Genomic DNA, 20353 nt, shown 5'->3' with positions numbered 1-20353 from the left:
GCCTCAGTGCCATGGCTCTCAGAGGATAGCAATCAGGGCTTTGAGTGCACATCAGATCTCCCAGAGTTGGAGATCTGGTGTTCACTCTTGTGGTGGCCACACCTTTGTCACCTTGCCTTGACAATGCACACATGCTCCTACTCCAAGCTCCTCTCTTGAAAATCCAAATGCTGTGTGAGTGAATCCCATTTGGAATCTAAGAAACATGCCTGTGCTCTGACTACAAAGAAGATTGGGGAGGAGGCTTCAAATTAATAAGCTACAGATTTCTCTATTACAGCAAGGTTGTTAAAAAAACTTAAGTGTGGCAGACAGAAAACATAATGGATGCTCATGACAATAATGAAAATAAAACAACATAATAAAAGTAACATAATACAATGAAACTATCCTGTTTTCAGTTAAAGAAATTGTTTCTGTGATGGCCAGTTTTTCAGATATCAAGAAAGAAAAAGAGAGTGGGGGCAACTAACTTTTTTGTTAAGGATGTGACTCAGAAATAGTGCACTTTGCTTTTCTTCAGTTCTGTTCACACAAATTTAATCCACATGGACTCAGACAGCTACAAGGAAGGCTGAAAGATGTTGTCATTGGCTGAAGGCAATGTACCCCGATAAAAATCAGAGTGAAAGAAATAGTGGAAGAAAGTGTGAATAGATATTTGGGAACACTAAGAAATCCCTCATATATTTTGTGTACACCAACAATTGGTTACTGCAACCTTTAAATTCCATTTAAAAATAAACGTAATCATGACTCTACATGGAAATGTATTCTACAATTTACTGAAATACATCATATCACTGGTACAACTAAAACCTTCAAAATTTTATAAACAAATACATCTGTTTTAAGGGAGTTTTAAATGAAGTGCCGAACTACATATTCTTCAGTTCTGTGACAAGAGCGTTTGCCAATTGTTATATATTTTTAATATATTTATTTCTAATATCACGCTCTCTTATGTTTCTTCATGATGCACTAAAGTAATTTGAGAAAGAAAATATTTTCATGCATTCATATGCAACTTCAATTTATAATTTATACAACAATTGAGTTTTAAATCATTTGAGGTACTGAGGAAATATAGTTAATGAAATACAAAAATAACTTTTGTTATAAGACATATTTTATATTTTCTCCCATAGAAAAGTTTGCAGCCCACATTTCATGTATATAATTATAGGAAAACTCCAATATATAAAATGTCTTTAGATGTAGCTTTAAATGACCTTAGTTAATATTTATTTTACTGAGCTATTGTTCATTTCGTCTGTTATCTCTAATATGTTATTATTCTTTATATTGAGCCTAGATTACATTTTAATAAAAAGAAGGGTGCATTCAAATAACTTACTTCTTGTAAACATTCTCCATTCACTTCTTTTAAAACTTTTACTAAAAAATAAAAATTGATAAATTGATGGATATCACATATAGACTGAGTTAACTTTGCATTGCCTCCACGGACCTGAACTTACTATCTTCACTTTGCCTGTGGGGTTGCTTGCCGCCTAACTGAGGGCTCAATTTTTTTCCTTCTCTGCTGACAGGTGAATATATATAAGATTACCCCTTGCCATCCCCACACTATGCTTGGTCAACTAATCTGACAGAATTACTTTTTCAGTTTTTCTTCACAATAAACTTTAATGATTCCACTAAAGTGAGACTTAAAAACAAGATTTTTTAAAAATAATGCAACATAACCATAAACCTACATAAAACAAAGATTAAATGATAATATTATACAAATTAAAGAAAATGCAGTTAACCAGGACAGATTTCTATTATAGGATTTCTTTCTCTTGAAGTTAGATATTGTAAAGCAATCTTGTGAGGTACATGGGGGAAGCTTAATAGTTCTGGACTTAAAATGTACTTATATTTTTACAATTTATATATTATTACTTTGAATATTTGTATGAAATTTTCTCATTATCAGGATCCTATATGCCACAGATCTTGATTTTTCTGAGAGGAGAGATAGGCTGTATTTCTCACTTTCAAATTTTAAAGTCTTAACTTTGTAGTTTACTGATGCACTAAAACCTAGAGAAAAGTAATTTAGTCCTAGCAGGATATTTTCTGTGCAGACTGTCCACATCAAGCAGTGATTGCATGAAGTTTCCCCTTCATGGCCAAGAGGTAGATATCTCTCTTCAGCTAAGGAAAATATCAGAAAAGATCTAACAGTATAGGACAGTCAGTCTGGAATACTGAAGTATATGGGGTCTAGATAATTATAAAAAGAGACGGAAAGAGTATATCACAACATCAATGGCAGTCATCTTTAAGTGCTTAGACAGAGATCTTTGTAAAAGTTCTGGAAGGAAAAACGACAGAATTCTGGTGGTTTCTGAAAAACCAGCAAAGTTCTGGTTTTTCTTTCTGGGGAAAAATATCAGTAAAACGTTAGTGGAACAAATGATGACATCTGTCGTTGCAGCTGATCTTGAGGACTCAATTAGTACTCGATTTTTTTTCTTCCTTTTCTTTATTTCTATTTCAGATTCTCATTGCCCTCAGCTAGTACTTCTGCTGGCCTTGGTGTTCTATCTCATGCAAGAAACTCAAACCCTCATTCTTGAGAGGTGTTAACCATTGCCAACTATGCAGTTCTCAAGTTATAACCACTGAAGTTGTCTATTTATCATCAAAATCTGACAGTGGGGCACCAGGAGGTGCCTGACTAATCACCTGGAAGAATATTGATTCCACTCTGTCCTACCAAACTAATGTGACAGCAAATATACCTTCTGATGATCATAGGAGTTTGGTAGCAAATTCCAGGAGCATTTCTTGTTTGTCTTCTTAAACTTGTAACTTCCCAACAGAGACACTTCCTATAATGAAGGAAAACATAATTATATTCAGATTTTATTTTTGCTACATATCAAACTAGAAACCAATCTGAGATAAGACAAAACTAGCCCCCAAATAAAAATTAGTATGTCTAATAAAGAACCAACCATGTACAGAAACTGGGGATAATTATTTATGGAGCAGTAAGTGAATAAGTGTTTAGTAAAAGATAAAGGATGTTAAGTGGGTGGGGAAGAGGGAAAGGTAGGACAGCAGCAGATTCTATTAGGATGACTATCAGATAAAATGAAAATACAAATATTTTATTCTGTTTCAGATATTTGTCAGTGTTTTTTCTTGTTTGTTTGTTTTTAAATGTGTGGCTAGCAAGGTGTATTTTGAGTGTTAAGCTATGGCTAATAATATCCTTGTGGCCAGAACCAGAGTTGTTATTTTTGCAGATGTTTTGACAGCTGTCTCTAATGTTTGATGTTAGGTCTAGCTATCTGGCAAAATTAGTTAAGTTTGCTGGTAGATAATGCTACACATGGACAGTTAGTACAGCTCTAAAATGGAAGGCACAGAAAAAAACTCTTGTGTTCTAAAAGAGGTAAAAGAAAATTCTCCATTATATTATAATGCACATTACAGAACATGATTTTTCTTTTAATTTTCGGAAGGCACATAAAAAGCAATAAACGAATAATTTACTAGGATAATGGGAAGAAAAGTCCTTTGGTTGCATAAATGCTGCTGTATTATTATTAGCACATCAACCAACTTCAGAATATTCTGAAACCAAATATGTGGTTCAAGGAATAGCTGATATTTTAGGACCTATGTTAAAGGGGAGTTGTTCTTGTGTAGTTTTACTGATTCATGTAATGAAGGTATTGTGCCTTTTACATGGAGCACCCAAGAGCTCTATACGCAAATTATTCAACATTGTAGGATATAATGGATGCATTTACTGTGGCTTTGTGCCTTAGGGTAGGTTACATTTATTATTCAGCTGAATGGACACTGTCTAGTAACATTCAGGATTAGAAAGTCAACCACAGAAGAAAAGATAAAGGGACTGTTATTATGTTCATGACATATTTATAGTGGTTATATATCCATCAATGTGCATAAAAGTAAATAATATGCACAAAAGTAAAAGCAGAAATAAACTTTGAAATGAGAAAAAGAGATTTTTTTTTAGTAAAAACATCCAGAAATTTCTTTACCTAGAAACTTTATTATATCCATAGCTGATAAAGTCACACAGTTATTATTAGGCATGTAAATACAGAGCCTGATAAATATTTCATATTTTCAATCTTGCACGATACCTGCATGGTTTGAGGTAGCATGAGTATTGTCACTTTTCTGCTTTATTTGGATGAGAAATCCATCATGCTGGGCATGCAGTGTTATCAATTTTGTCCTCATTTTATGGAACTTCCTTCCATTCAGTGAATATAGTATTTTTAAATTCAACTTTTTTTCCTAGACTGAAGTTTAATATTTAATGTATTTAGACTTTGATCACTTCGTCCACTGTCTAAAACTGATGTTATTAAGTATTATCTTTTCCTCATTTTCTTTGCAGACTAAAACATACTCTTCTCCAAAATAGTCATATTCGTTTTCAGAGTAGCCAGCTCAGGCATTTTCTGATGAGTTCTCTGCTGCAGTTTGGTGATGACGTCTTTGTAGGTGACATCCTTGTCATACATGATCTACTCAAATACAGATACATTTCTGCTTGTTGAATAGTAAGCCCCTAAGGTATGGGTGTTGAAGAACTTCCTGCTCCCAGAAATGCTTTCTCTCCTTATGCACTCCCGCTGCAGTAATTGACAAAGGAATTATCTCTTCCTTGGAGATAGCAAGAGCTGTAGCAGCTCCCCCACCACCAATACCAAGAGGAAGCTGTGCAGAGAGCACTGTATAGGACAGGGCACAATTTAGGTCACAAATTTCCCCCTCTGTCAGTGGGCAGACGATCAGTGGCAGCTGGATCAGTGGCTAGAGTGGTCCTAGCCTCCAAGTTTAAATTGACTTTTGTGTCTGGAAATGCAGAACCAGTTGGTGACCTTTGATAAATGGCTGAAGTTAAGAACCTGCTTGAACTGAAGATCCAGAGAACAAGAAGCAAACATGCTTCTTTAGAAGTTGGGCTCTTTATTGGAGCTCAACATCTATACTGAAGTTAGAGGAATAAAAGGCCAAAGGAGGTTTTCTTTTGTTTCCCATAACATGTATTATAGCATGTCTGTATACAGGACTAATGTAACTGAGGGAAAAAGTAATAATTTATTAGAGAAAAGAGAGATATTCAAGAGCAAAGTCTCTGAACATATCAGAAAGATGAGATCAAGACTCAGATAGAAGGAATTGGAATTGGGAATGTATGAGCCCAGTTTATCCATAGCAAAAAGAATTGGCAAAGCAGTTAATAAAGGTCCCAATGCAATTTTGTTTTTAATATGGATTTTTTTTCCTGACTTTCCTCAAAAGTCTGACAAAAATTCTTGGATGTGTGTTCCAGTTACAAGGATATGCTTAATGTTAATTGCCACAGGTTATTTAAGTGTACTTTAGTGTAAGAAGAGGCTGCCTACTGGCTGCAGGGATGTGGGTGGAGTATCTCAACCACAGACCCAGCTGAATAGGGTGCAGTTGAATGTAAGCCAGTTGTGTGGCTTACCATTCCACCCCATAGGATGAAAGACAGGAGTAAACCACACTGGCAAAGTCTATTCTCATTGCCAATATACTGGCAATCTTCCAGGCATATTGTTTAGTAACATTAGATATGATGTGTCCTGTTTCAGTTTGGATCCTAATCTACTACTTTACCAAGATATAGGAATTAGGGCTTCTAAGAGAGATCCAAGATGGCTGATCGTTAGCAGCTCGGGATTGTGGCTCCCAGTGAAAGTGCAGAAAACGAGAGGATGCCACACTTTTAGGCGAATTTTTGTTGCTCACGGACCAGGAGATTCCCAGCGGAAGAGCCCCACGGGTTGCCACCGTGACTCTTGTGGCCAGTGCAGCGGTTTTGCCGGCGCCTCGGCATGGCAGTTTTTGGTGGAGTCGGAAAAGTACTATCAATCTTAACACCTCTATTTTAGCTGGCGCAGTGGGTTGCTCAGATTCTGGTGCTGGTGAATCAATAAATTGGACATCCACTCAGAAACCTAATTAGAAAGATGGTAATTACAAATACAACAGATGGATAAATTTATAAGGAAGGGAAGAAACCAGCCTAAAAAGGCTGAGAATACCCAAAATCAGAATGCCTCTCCCTCTACAGGGCATTACAGTTCCTCTTCAGCAAAAGAACAAGGCCTGGTGGAGAAAGACTGTGTTCCATTAACAGAGGCAGGTTTCAGAAGGTGGATGATAAGAATCTTCTGGGAGTTGAAGGAACTTGTTCTAACCCAATGCAAAGAAACTAAGAACTTTGAAAAAAGGTTTGTTGAAATGCTAACAAGAATAGATAATATAGAGAGGAATATAAGTGAATTAACAGAGTTGAAAAATACAACACGAGAACTTCGCGAAGTATGCACAAGTTTTAACAGCCGAACTGATCAAGCAGAAGAAAGGATATCAGAGGTTGAAGACCAACTTAATGAAATTAAATGAGAAGACAAGATTAGAGAAAAAAGGATAAAAAGGAATGAGCAAAGTCTCCAAGAAATATGGGACTATGTGAAAAGACCTAATCTACGTTTGATAAGTGTACCTGAATGTGACGAAGAGAATGAATCCAAGCTGGAAAATGCTCTTCAGGATATTATTCAAGAAAACTTTCCCAACCTAGCAAGGCAGGACAATACTCAACTCCAGGTAATACAGAGAACACCACAAAGATATTCCTCAAGAAGAACAACCCCAAGACACATAATCGTTAGATTCACCAGGGTTGAAATGAAGGAGAAAATACTAAGGGCAGCCAGAGAGAAAGGTCAGGTTTCCCACAAAGGGAAGCCTATCAGACTCACAGCCAATACCTCAGCAGAAACCCTACAAGCCAGAAGAGAGTGGGGACAAATATTTAACATCCTTAAAGAAAAGAACTTTCAACCCAGAATTTCACACCCAGCCAAACCAAGCTTTACAATAGAAGAAAAAATAAAATCTTTTGTGAATAAGCAAGTACTCAGAGATTTCATTACCACCAGGTCTGCTTTACAAGAGCTTCTGAAAGAAGAATTACACATAGAAAGGAACAACCAGTATTAGCCTTTCTAAAAATATACCAAAAAGTAAAGAGTATCAACATAATGAAGAATTTATATTAACTAATGGGCAAAATAGCCAGCTAACATCAAATGGCAATAATCTTTAATTTAAATTGACTAAATCCCCCAATCAAAAGATACAGCCAAAACCCATCGGTGTGCTGCATCCAGACCCAACTTACTTGCAAGGATTCATAACAAGTCAAAACAAAGGGATGGAGAAAGATTTGTCAATCAAATGGAGAGCAAAAATAAATAAATAAATAAAAAGTAGAGGTTGCAATTCTCGCCTCTGATGGAATGGATTTGAAAGCAACAAAGATCAAAAGAGGACATAATGGTAAAAGGATCAATGCCACAAGAAGAACTGATGATCCTGGATGTGTATGCACCCAATATGGGATACATAAGACTTGTAAAGAGACTTGGACTCCCACACAATAACAGTGGGAGATTTCAACATCAATATTAGATAGACTAATGAGACAGAAAATTAACAAGGATATCCAGGACTTGAACTCAGATCCGGAACAAGTAAACTTAATAAACATTTATAGAACTCTCCACTTTAAACACACAAGATATGCACTCTTATCAGTACCACATCACACCTACTCACAGGTTTAAATGAAATATTGGTTGGCCATTATTAAGCATGATTGATGGTATGAGGGAGGTTTTCAATACCCATATTTAGACTGCATCCTAGCCTGGGCAATTAAGCAACACTCCTGTTCTCTCTCCCTCCTCCTCTTCTTCTTTTTTCCTCTTCTTCATTCTTTTTTCTTTCTTTCTTTCTCTCTTTTGAGTTTATTAAAATTAAAAAAAAAAGGAATTAGGAGAAAATTTCTGACACTCACTCCCTGTCAATGAATTTCTCAGTCCACTTTTACCTTAGCACATTATCTCCCTACTGTTATGTGAAAGAGCAAGACTTCTACGTTTCAGAATTCAGACTTAGCAAAGAGGCCTTTATCTTGAAAACTCATTTCTCCAGTTGCCAACTTTAAGCTTGCTAAACCTGATTTAAATTGTTTTGAATGTGAAGACTGGTATTTTGAACAGAGATTGTTTCTCTTTTAAAATCTTGCTATAGGTTTTTGCCCTTTACTTTTTTAACCCTTTCTGCTGAATGTATTTTTTTTTTGTTTTGTTTTGTTTTGTTTTTTTTTTTTTTTTGAGACGGAGTTTCGCTCTTGTTACCCAGGCTGGAGTGCAATGGCGCAATCTCGGCTCACCGCAACCTCCGCCCCCTGGGTTCAGGCAATTCTCCTGCCTCAGCCTCCTGAGTAGCTGGGATTACAGGCACGCACCACCGTGCCCAGCTAATTTTTTGTAATTTTTAGTAGAGACGGGGTTTCACCATGTTGACCAGGATGGTCTCGATCTGTTGACCTCGTGATCCACCCGCCTCGGCCTCCCAAAGTGCTGGGATTACAGGCTTGAGCCACCGCGCCCGGCCTGCTGAATGTATTTTTAACCTGATTGTGTTTTGTTTCAAGACTTGCTTTACATTTATTGAGTTTGATCACACTCTGTTGTTCTTCTTGTTCATTTGTTTGATTTTTTTGCCTATTTTCTTTCTATATCTTAAATATTGAAGCATGTTATAAGACAGTCATTATTTACTTTTGCCTGGAAAATAAGATATAATATGAACATACCTTTTACATTTCTATGAATATTTGAAATTAAAATAAAGCTGTTCTGGGTTTTGATTTTTTAAAACATGTTTTTAAAAGCTCAGTTGATTCTTTGTATATTTCTCCCTTTTGTGTGTAAAATAATTTCTAAGAAGTTTTTCTCAAATGAAGCAATTCTTACCCTTTATACTCAACAAATGCTAAAAATGGTATCTGTCCCTAGAGTCAGTAGAAGTTTTGTTGTGGAAACTGCCAAATCAGGTCCCATGGGTAGAATTTGACAGCTGTATAATGCCACACTGCAAATTTCTCCACAGCTGAGCACAGGGAGAAATTCCATTTGAAGATTTGAAAGTTCAGGAGAAACTTTGTTGAGTAGAACAAAATGTCACATGTTAGAATATATGCAGGCTTTTAAAACTGTTTTTTTCTTTGAGGTATATCAAGGATCATTAATAGGCTTTAATTTTACATTGCAAAACATGCACTATTTCTATAATCTTCTAATTTAGTAACTGAAATAAATCATGGTCTAAATAACAATTTTAAAAATTATTCATATTAGAAATTGATAACCTTAGTGAATATCTTCCATTTTGTATATTAATGTAAAATTTTATATTTTAGAATGAACACTAAGATAATGAGCACAGTTTGATTTTAGAATCAAAGCTTCTGTGAATGTGACTTTCTGGAATAACCTCTCCACATGGAACACGCAATTCTTTCTTTGGGAGTACCAAAAACAATTATATGGTGCTTTCATTCATTTATTAATTATTAAATGTGAGCTATCTGCCAGGCAGTACTCTAGACACTAGTGATTAAAAATAATAAGACTTCTGCTGTAGGAGTTTAGTGTACTTTAGTCTATTTCAAGGGAAGTCAGAAATCAGACAAAGTTTTAAGATAATAGTCTATGTGACATATAGACAGGAACAATGTAACTCTCTTAAATATCACATAAATCTAGGTTTAAATGGTAGCTCTAAGAATTCCAAATTTAATAATTATACCTATTAAATAATGTTATCATTAAAATAAAACAAGATATTTCTTTTCTGTCCTAAACAAATGTTAAGCATTCAATATAATGTATCTGTTATTTTAGTATAAGTATTATAGCAATAATTGCCCAGAGTAATGAACAATGCACTATGAGAGTACACAAAAGGTGTACTTGTGTTTATCTTGGAAAGCTTCAAATTTAGGTATATTTTGAGATTTAAGAAAAATAATCTTTTTCAAGCATTTGAGTGTATAATCTTTCTAAAAATTGCAATAGTCTAAGAAAGATCAGAGTGATATTAAAGAGCTTAACATGTTATTTACGGAATTTTATGTGCTCTTTATGGCTGTATTAACACGTGTCAAAGGTGCCCAGCTATAAGGTAGGAAAGTTATTCATAATTGAGATGTAAATGATTTTATATTTAAATGGCATGATGACTGTTATAGCAAACCTCAGATTTGTTTTCACCAGTGTAAAGCAGGTCCTGAACTTCTACTTAGCTACACTGGTTTTGAAAGACTGTTGTAAATACTTGAAAAACTCCACAGCCAGCCTGGCACAGTCACTCATGCCTGTAATCCCAGCACTTTGGGAGGCTGAGGCAGGCAGACCACGAGGTCAGGGGTTTGAGATCAGCCTGACCAACACAGTGAAACCAAGTCTCGACTTAAAAATACAAAAATTAGCCAGGTGTGGTGGTGCACATCAGTCTTAGCCCCAAATCTCCTTAAGCTGATAAGCAACTTCAGCAAAGTCTCAGGATTTTATTTTTTTTATGGCTGAATAAAATAACATTATAGTGTGTATGTGCATGTGTGTGTGTGTGTGTGTGTGTGTGTGTGTAATCCTTTCTTTATCTATCCATCTGTAGATGGACATTCAGGTTGATTCCAACCTAAATTAACTGTTATAAATATTGATGCAGTAAAGGATGTGTAACTGCCTCTTCAACATGCTGATTTTTTTCCTTTGGATATATACTCAGTTTGGGACTACTGGATCATGTGGCTGTTTTAGTTTTAATTTTACTAGAATTTTTTACACTGTTTTCTATAATAGCTGTACTAGTTTATATTTCCAAAGATAGCACATAAGAGTTTCCTTTAGCTTCATCTTCACTAGTATTTGCTACATTTTTCTTTTTGGTAATAGACATTCTACTGGGTAACACCTTGCATGGAAAGATAAAACAAGATAATCCATGAATTACAAACATATATTTATGTATTATTGAGTTCATTTGTTAATACATTCGTTTAATAATTATTTATCAAGCTCTTAGCATATACCCTTTATTGTTTGGTGTTTTATTTCTTTACCACTGAAGCACTTAAAATATTTTAAACAAGAAAAATATTATTCTAGAAATATTTGAGATTAAGACCACACAAAAATATTGGACAGCTTAGGTTTTTGTTCTTATTTTTCTGCATTTCTTTACTTTCTGACTTTTCATTATACATTTTGTGTGGTTGAGATGATGAAAATTCTCGGAGTCCTTTTCTCATCTGAAGTATCTTTCCAGCCCAATTCAGTGGAAATGATCTGCCAAAAACACAGATAAAGAGATACATCTTTAATCTTACAGGCTGTCTCCTTGCACTGGATCAGGAAAATGATTTTTCTTTTAACAATTGTCAGCATGCTTGACATCTGTCACAAAGGCTTAGGCTCTATTTTTATTTTTCCTGTTGAAATGATGCTCTAACACCTGCCCCTTTGATACTTTTAGACTGTTGTGGTAAAGAACCAAGTACTTTACAGTCAAAGAACTCACCATATTTCTCTTCGTTTGGTTCAAAAATAAGATTAAAAATAAAGTTTATGTTTAGTATAAGGAAAATGTGGAAATATCCAAATCAGATGAAAACAAATCATTATTTTATGAACAATATTTATTCAGTAAAGGTGTATCTAATCTTAACTTATTTGATCAAAGAAGTTGTAAATAACGTATCCAAAATTATCTTCTATAATAATTAGAAAAGAATTATCAGTACTTAGCATAAAGTAAATAGCTATGGACTTGTCAGGGTTTTTTTCTGAGTAAAACCTAATGACAAATGATATAATAACTATATACAAAAACATTATAAAAGTTGATAATATGTGAACTCTAAAGTGATACATTTTACTAATTTTTAAAAAGGCTTTTTGTATGTGACATAGTAGGAGAGTAAAGAATTGGGTGTTTGAGTAAAGAAGAGTAAGATCATATTAAATGTCAAAGGTTGTTAGGCTCATCTTCTAGTTCCAAAAATGTCATTATGTATAAGGCTGCTATTTTTTGCTAAAAAGAAATATTAAAATTATATCAAGGAGGAACATCAGTAAAAGATGATGGAGTAAGTAACTACAAACTCTTCCCACATTAAAACATTTTTAAAAAGCAGAAAGTATCAGAAACAACTTTCTCAGAACTCTTGACAACAGTCAAAGATTTATAATTTCAGTTCTTGGGTCAGTCTGCTGAAAATGAGGGTTTCCAGCTTCATCCATGTTCTACAAAGGCCATGAACTCATCCTTTTTATGGCTGCAAAGTATTCCATGGTGTATATGTACCACATTTTCCTTGTCCAGTCTATCATCGACGGGAATTTGGGTTGGTTCCAGGTCTTTGCTGTTGTAAACAGTGCCACAATTAATATAATAGAACGATTTATAATCCTTTGGGTGTATACCCCGTAATGGGATGTTGGCTCAAATGACATTTCTAGTTCTAGATCCTTGTCATTGCCACACTGTCTTCCACAATGGTTGAACTGATTTGCATTCCCACCAACAGTGTTAAAGTGTTCCTATTTCTCCACATCCTCTCCAGCATCTTTTGTCTCCAGATTTTTTAATGATCACCATTCTAACCGGCGTGAGGTGGTATCTCAATGTGGTTTTGATTTGCATTTCTCTAATGACCAGTGATGATGAGCATTTTTTCATATGTTTGTTGGCCTCATATATGTCTTCTTTTGAAAAGTGTCTGTTCATATCCTTTACCCACTTTTGGATGGGTTTTTTTTTTCTTGTAAATCTGTTTTAGTTCTTTGTAGATTCTAGATATTAGCCCTTTGTCAGATGGGTAGATGCAAAATTTTTTTCCCATTCACTCTAATGATTGTTTCTTCTGCTGTGCAGAAGCTCTTAAGTTTAATTAGATACATTTGTCTATTTTGGCTTTTGTTGCCAATGCTTTTGGTGTTTTAGTCATGAAGTCCTTGCCCATGCCTATGGCCTGAATGGTTTTGCCTCAGTTATCTTCTAGGGTTTTTATGGTGTTAGGTCTTCTGTTTAAGTCTTTAATCCATCTGGAGTTAATTTTAGTGGAATGTGTCAGGAAGGGGTCCAGTTTCTGCCTTCTGCACATGGCTAGCCAGTTTTCGCAATACCATTTATTAAACAGGGAATCCTTTCCCCATTGCTTGTTTTTGTTAGGTTTGTCAAAATCTGATGGTTGTAGATGTGTGGCATTTCTTCTAAGGCCTCTGTTCTGTTCCATTGGTCTATATCTTTGTTTTAGTACCAGTAACCTGATGTTTTGATTGATGTAGGCTTGTAGTATAGCTTGAAGTCACGTAGCATGATGCCTCCAGCTCTGTTTTTTGTTTTGTTTTATTTGTGCTTAGGATTGTCTTGGCCATGCAAGCTCTTTTTGGTTCTATATGAAGTTTAAGGTGTTTTTTTTAACAGTTCTGTGAAGAAGGTCAATGGCAGCTTGATGGGGATAGTATTGAATCTATAAATTACTTTGGGTAGTATGGCCATTTTCATGACATTGATTCTTCCTAACCATGATCATGGAATGTTTTTCCATCTGTTTGTGTCCTCTCTTATTTCCTTGAGCAGTGGTTTGTAGTTCTCCTTGAAGAGGTCCTTCATGTCCCTCGTTATTTGTTTTCCTAGGTATTTTATTCTCTTTGCAGCAATTGTGAATGGGAGTTAGCTCGTGATTTGGCTCTTTGTTATTTGTGTATAGGAATGCTTGTGATTTTTCACATTGATTTTGTATACTGAGACTTTGCTGAAATTGCATATCAGCTTAAGGAGATTTTGGGCTGGGACAATGGGGTCTTCTAAATATACAATCATGTGGTCTGTAAGTAGAGACAAATTGATTTCCTCTTTTCCTAATTGAGTACCCTTTATTTCTTTTTCTTGCCAGATATCTCTGGCCAGAACTTCCAATACTATGCCGAATAGGAGTGGTCAGAGAGGGCATCCTTGCCTTCTCCAACCTCCCCTGGCCCCCACAACAGACTCCAGTGTCTGTTGCCTAGTGCCAGGATGCCAGATGCTATTTTTAGATCCGTCTAATATTGACAGTGGAGTGTTAAAGTCTCCCACTATTATTGTGTGGGAATCAAATCTCTTTGAAGATCATTAAGAACTTGCTTTATGTATCTGGGTACTCCCGTATTGGGTGCATATATATTAAGGATAGTTAGCTCTTCCTGTTGCATTGATTCTGTTACCATTAGGTAATACTCTTCTTGTCTTTGTTAATCTTTGTTTGTTTAATGTCTGTTTTATCAGAGGCTAAGATTGCTACCCCTGTTTTTTTTTTTTTTTTTTTTTTTTGCTATCTATTTTCTGGTAAATATTCCTCCATTTCTTTATTTTGAGCCTATGTGTGTCTCTTTGCACATGAGATGGGTCTCCTGAATATAGCACAATGATGGGTCTTGACTCTATCCAATTTGCCAGTCTGTGTCTTTTGATTGGGGCATTTAGCCCATTTATATTTAAGGTTAATATTCTTTGTATGAATTAGATTTTGCCATTTTGATTCTATGTGGTTGATTTGCCCATTAGTTGATGCAATTTCTTCATTGTGTCAACAGCCTTACAATCTATATTTTCACCAAGGTGTTTCTTCTTTTGTACACTATGCTTTCTGCTTCAAACTGGATGAGACATTTAAAAGTCTGACTTTAAACTTTTAATTATTCTTGGCATTACATTTTCACACACTGTAATCCTGCATTAGTTCACTGTTTTCTAGATCTCATATTTACATTTTCCTTGGTTGCTTCTGCCATTTCCTCATTTGTATAGTTATCCAGAAAGGGACAACAAGAAAAAAAATTATGAGTCTTCAATTCTCCAAACATATACATCTATATTTATAAATGTCCATGTTTTTTGTACATAGGTGCATGTGTTTGGTGTAACTGAAATGAGATGATCAAAGTCTAATTTTATGAATTACATCATTTATTGCCATAAAGGATATTTTTTCCACAATGCTCAAAAGGGGGAGAATAACAATAACAAATCTCAGAGAAAATATGCTGAATAGATGAGGTACATTAAATACAAAGTGAGCTCTAGTTTCATGCAGAGTTCAAGTTATTAAAGTCCAGTTGCTAATTAGGATGAAAGTAGGCCTCTGTGGATGTGAAATCTAAATAGAATTTGAGTCACATCTTTCCAGAAGGGAGTCTCGGATAAGGAATGAGACATCTTGACAAACACAGTGGAGATTTCAGGTCACAGAAAAGGTCCCTCCATGCTTGTGAGCAGCACCAGTGTTGGTGGGTGAGGCTTCCACGAATAGCTCGAAGATTGGAAGAGAATAGCCTTGCTGCAGCCTGACCACTAGGTTTTCAAAGAATCAATTAATAGAGATTAGGTCTGCCACAGACTAAGCCCTTTCAAAATCTCAGGTTTATGCATGTTTTGCAGTCTAGTAGTTGAGGTAGTAACTCTCACATGTGGCCTAATAAGGTGTTATATAATATTCTTCCAGGGAGAGAGATTATATTCCCTGTTTTTATCACAGCAAAACATATGGCAGTCACATACTAAGCATCTGGAATCATTTCAAAGGTACGTAACTCACATGTGTGTGTGTGTGTACTAGAGAGAAAATTCCTGTTTTAGAATTTAAATTAAAAGTGATTTATAGATGGCTAATGTAAATTTGATTATCATTCTATTGTAGTAGACATTCTTTTGTAGATCGCTCATCTTTTAACAAAAGTCTTACTTGGTTTTATGCCTTTTTTTTTTTTTAAGAATTCGCTGTTTTCTCCTTGGTGTTATGCAATGACACAGGTATTTTTATTTTTGTTAGTTCACTGCATACAATATATTTTTTGAATTTTAAAACTTGTCTCTTTATTAAAAAGAGCTTTAACGTTTTTATTGTTAACGTCCCTGTCCCATATTATCTGTTGATATTGTTTTGAATGCAGAACTATTAGATAGGTGCATTTATTTTTCTCTTTTTTTTCATTTATTTGCTTGTTGCCTATATTCTAGACTTGAAATAACTCATCCAACCATCCTTAGTGTTTTATATTATAAATGATATTCATTACTAATGTAAACTAGTTATTCTACTCTGTTTATTTCTTCCAGAGTATCATTTCTTAGTGGATTTCACCTCTAAACATATATCTAGAGGCATTAATTACCTTAGTAAATATTATTCTTAAATAATAGTTATTTCCCTATTATTTTTTTCTCTTTCAATATTATAAATATCTTTAATGTTTCTGTAGTGCTTATTTGGGGATATGTATAATTAAAATTGAAATAATAGGTTGATTGAAACCATAGCAAACAAGAGTTTCCTTTGCTGTTATATAGGCTGGACTCTTCGCCCAACAGATTCTCAATGGGTAACTGGGTAGAAACCTAATGTCTGTTTGTAGGCCATTTTCACTAGCTTGTTTCACTTCAGGGTGAATTTAGGGCCAACGAGTAAACATTTTCTTGCCCTCCAAAAGATTAAAACAGGGAGTTTTATTCTGGGATATTCACACTGAACTCCATACAACCCTAAACTAATTTGCTCAGTTTTCTTAGAGATTTTCACTTAGACATCAAAAGAAAGACTACAGTGCTGGGGAAAGGATGGGGTAAAATAAAGGTAAAATTTTTCCAATACAGAACTCCAAATAATCACACAGTCTGTTTCCTTTTCTCCTCTTCTCTCTGCATCTCATCAATACAAGCTTTCCTAGAATTCTTTTGAAAGCGATGACCTCAGTGTTTCTTTTTTAAATTATGGAAGGCAGTTTTTGCTGTTTCATCCACTTTGTACTAAGATTCCCTGTCCATATCCCTAAAATCTGTTTAAAATCCTATTTTATTAGTAATACTCTAGTATTACAGATACACTAAATTTTATAATTAATTATCTATATGGAATATCTATATTTAAAAGTAAATAAAATGTGTCAATGTAAGCATTTAGAACTGAAATCATGTCTCGATAATGAAACTCTCATAATAATTTTCATGCTTCCTTCTCATCTCAGGGCCTGAGGCAAAGGATTCTTCTTATATTTGGCTCCGATTAACATTCAGTTACTATCACTATTTTTCATTGCTTCACTTTCTTAATTTTGTGTCCTAAAAAAAATCCTGTCTTCTTTTTAGTAGTATGCTTTTAATAAATATTTACATATTGATTGTTTGGACCATTCTCATGTTAAGTACCACTTGCCAGATATTTTTATCTGAAACTACTAACTAATCCTTTCTCTCTAAAATTCCAGCATACAGATCATTCTTTCGAACTCCATTCTATATACAACAATAACAGATATGGCAGGACATTGTTCCAAGGATGGTATGATGGTACATTCATCTTTGAATTCAATAGTAATAGAGAGAAATGCATATATTCAAAATATTTAAGAGTAAAATAAAAGGACTGCAGATTGACAAGACACATGTAATTTTTTTTTCCTGTTTGTAAAATTAAATTAATCTAACTACTGTCACAGGAAGAGGGTCGTGACTGTAAGTCGTCCAGATTCTTGGTGTTTTGAAAAAAGAATTGGGCAAAACAAAGAAAGAATGAAGCAACAAAAGAACAAAAGCAGGGATTTATTGAAAATGAGAGTACAATTCAGTTTGAAAGCGGCCTGAGCAGTAGCTCAAAGGCCCCAGTACAGAATCTTCTTGTGTCCAAATACCCATTAGAAGTTTCTCATTGGCCACTTCATATTCACCTCATGTAACTGATGTGGTAGCCTGCAGTCAGTCTGATTGGTTGCAGACAGTACCCATTCAGAGACTGGAGTGAAGTTACAAAGTTGCCCATGAAGACTGGACACACATTCAGTATGATTTGCTGCAGACAGCCAATTTCAGCCAACCAATTTCCCATCTGCCTCACAGAAAACGTCAAAGGGAGTAGCCTCTGGTCCTTCTGTTATTTAGGTGTGTAAAGTTAAGGTTTTCCTTTCAATTTAGTTCTAGGAAGTCAATGTGAAACAGACTTAGTTTCCCTGCCTCCAGACCCAATAAGCCTGTCTCACTATGAGTTGACTTTGGAGAGATATTGTAAAATCAGTTTTGACTTGGAGTTTGAATTCCTCAGAAGACATCTATGTAGATGAGTATATAGGAAGTTGTGCACGTGTATTGATAATCTGCAGCCTATGGATAGTGATTGAAGTAAAATTAGGTAAGAGCCTTCTAGGAATAAAGTGTAGAGAAAGAAGAAAAGACAGACTAAGACTAGGAAGGCAATGGTCATTGCCATGACTTAAGCTGCATAGAGCATATGAACTCAAAGTAGATTAAGTTGGAGCATTAAGAGAAGCAAAAGAAAAAAAAGTCATCCAATGTTTAGGAAGGTGCAGAAAGAGAAAGTCCTAAAATAGTCTGAAGATCATGTCCTGACCAGAAAGAAAGGCATAAGCAATTTGTTGAATGAACAAATCATCTTCAGCACTTACTGTATTGTAGACATTTTTTGGGGGGCTACAATAGAAAAAAATATTCGTGGCCTCAAGGACTTCAGAATGTAGCATGAAAAATGGCTGTTCCATAATTAAATGAAATTACTAAAAAAGATAAGCCTACCAAATGTACCAAATGAAAATACCAAAAGGGACACACATAGTATGCTCTGAAAATGTATGGGCATGAGTTGTGGAAAAGTAATGATTAAACTGCGACTAAAATATGGTCAGCAAATGTAATTCTAACAGGTATACATTCTCTGATACCTTAGATTTGAGAAAAGAAAGACAAAAGGAGGAAAGGACTATTGGTTGGGAACCTTCAGAGAAAATCAGTTTTAATTTCTTCCATCTACAATTAAAAGGAAAAACGAAGAATTAGGAAAAAGTTTCAATTTCTATGCACAACTGAACAGGCATTAGATGTGTTGGAGAGACAGGAGAAAAAATATACAACCTCTTTTTATAAAACTGAAAGATACTGGATTATATGCACTTCTGCACAGTATAACAATCAGTTGATCACATTTAGGAATTTTTCTGTAACATTTGAAATCATTTTTGGATCACAATTTCAAATATTTTGGTAACTAGGGTTTAACTCTTTTACAGTTTGCCATGATACATAAATTTTTAAAAAAACATAGTAAATGAAGAAATTATTTGTTTTGAAATTTCTAAAACCCAATTTATTAAACTTTTACTATTTTTGCAAAAACAGAAAGAATGTTCAAATAATTGAAAAAGTCTCAATAACTCCTATAAATAAAAGAATATGCACTATCTTAAATGGATCATTTTCTTAGCAACACTTAAAATTAAGCACTTTGCCTATATAAATTCTTAAGTGATCACCACAGTTTTCTTGACCTTTAGGTAGACAAAGTTTTCAGGGAAAAGATCAACCTGGCAAGTTATTAAAAGTCAAGAGGAAATCTAAATCCAATTTTTAAGAACTGGAAAAGGCCAAACATTTAGAATCTTGCAACATTGTATTTTTCACACTATAAAAACTACCTTAAAAAGGCAGTTTCGGAATAAATTCATTTTAAATTTGTCACTACATGGCAATTTGCCTTTTCAAATCCTAAATAATTGCTTCTACATTAGTGTGTTAGAGATTTGAGATAAATAGATAATTCTGGAGTCCCATAGTTTGTGATTGATTACCAGGGAGTTAGATATTACAAAGACATACAGAGATGTATTCAGAACAGTAGAAGGGAGTTTCAGATATTTTTTGTTTTGGCAATTTGGATAACAAATGCAATTTTTTTAAGTTTAGGAAACTTGAGAAAAGTTTCATATTTTATGATAGTAAAAAAAGGAAAAGTAAATATATTTTATTGAGAAGCCAAAAGACTTTATTTGACATTTGTATAGGTATTTTAAACCTAAAAAGAAACTCCCAGAGATTTTCTTTTTAGACTAGGATTTAATTGAGATGCCATGGGGATTGCTTTAAAGGCATGGAAAGCAAAGAACAATTTGAGATTTTCAGAATGTGTTACTATTTTCTCCAAAAGAAGAAAAAGAGTGAGAAAGAAAATAAAACAATGACACATCTATTCCAAATATAATCCAACAACATCACTATATAAAAGCAAAACCAAATATTCAAAGAGGATAAGAATTAAGCAGTATCTGAGTCTAGCCCCAGAGTCTTGGTGGTTTTTATTGTTATTAGTGTTGTTTTTTGTTGTTGTTGTTGTTGTTGTTATTTTTATCTCTACCATTCATTTGTTTATGTTACTTCTGTTTTCAAGGATGAAGTCACAGACCTGTGGAAGTAGGAAAGGTCCATGTATCTGAGTACATGTCCCTTGCTAATCATTTATATCTATGTGACAGAGTAACAACCTCTTGAACAAATACCTTTTTTCTTGAGTATTAACTTTTGAAATAGCTTGATTGAGAGTAACTGATATACAAAAAATTGAATATATTTAATAGGT

General features: G+C 34.5%; 1 long non-coding RNA gene across 1 annotated transcript in view; it reads right to left on the bottom strand.

Moving 5' to 3' along the window:
• LOC144579879 (uncharacterized) overlaps positions 1-20353 on the bottom strand; it is a 487785-nt gene that overhangs the window by 31068 nt on the left and 436364 nt on the right. Inside the window, exon 5 of the long non-coding RNA XR_013528453.1 lies at positions 2757-2846. This is a non-coding gene — a long non-coding RNA (uncharacterized LOC144579879). The remainder of the gene's footprint in view (positions 1-2756; positions 2847-20353) is intronic.

Source organism: Callithrix jacchus, chromosome 17, assembly GCF_049354715.1.
Source record: "Callithrix jacchus isolate 240 chromosome 17, calJac240_pri, whole genome shotgun sequence".
NCBI lineage: Eukaryota > Metazoa > Chordata > Mammalia > Primates > Cebidae > Callithrix > Callithrix jacchus.
The sequence above is the reverse complement of the archived record's forward strand: the minus strand, read 5'-3'. Positions and strand labels throughout refer to the sequence as shown.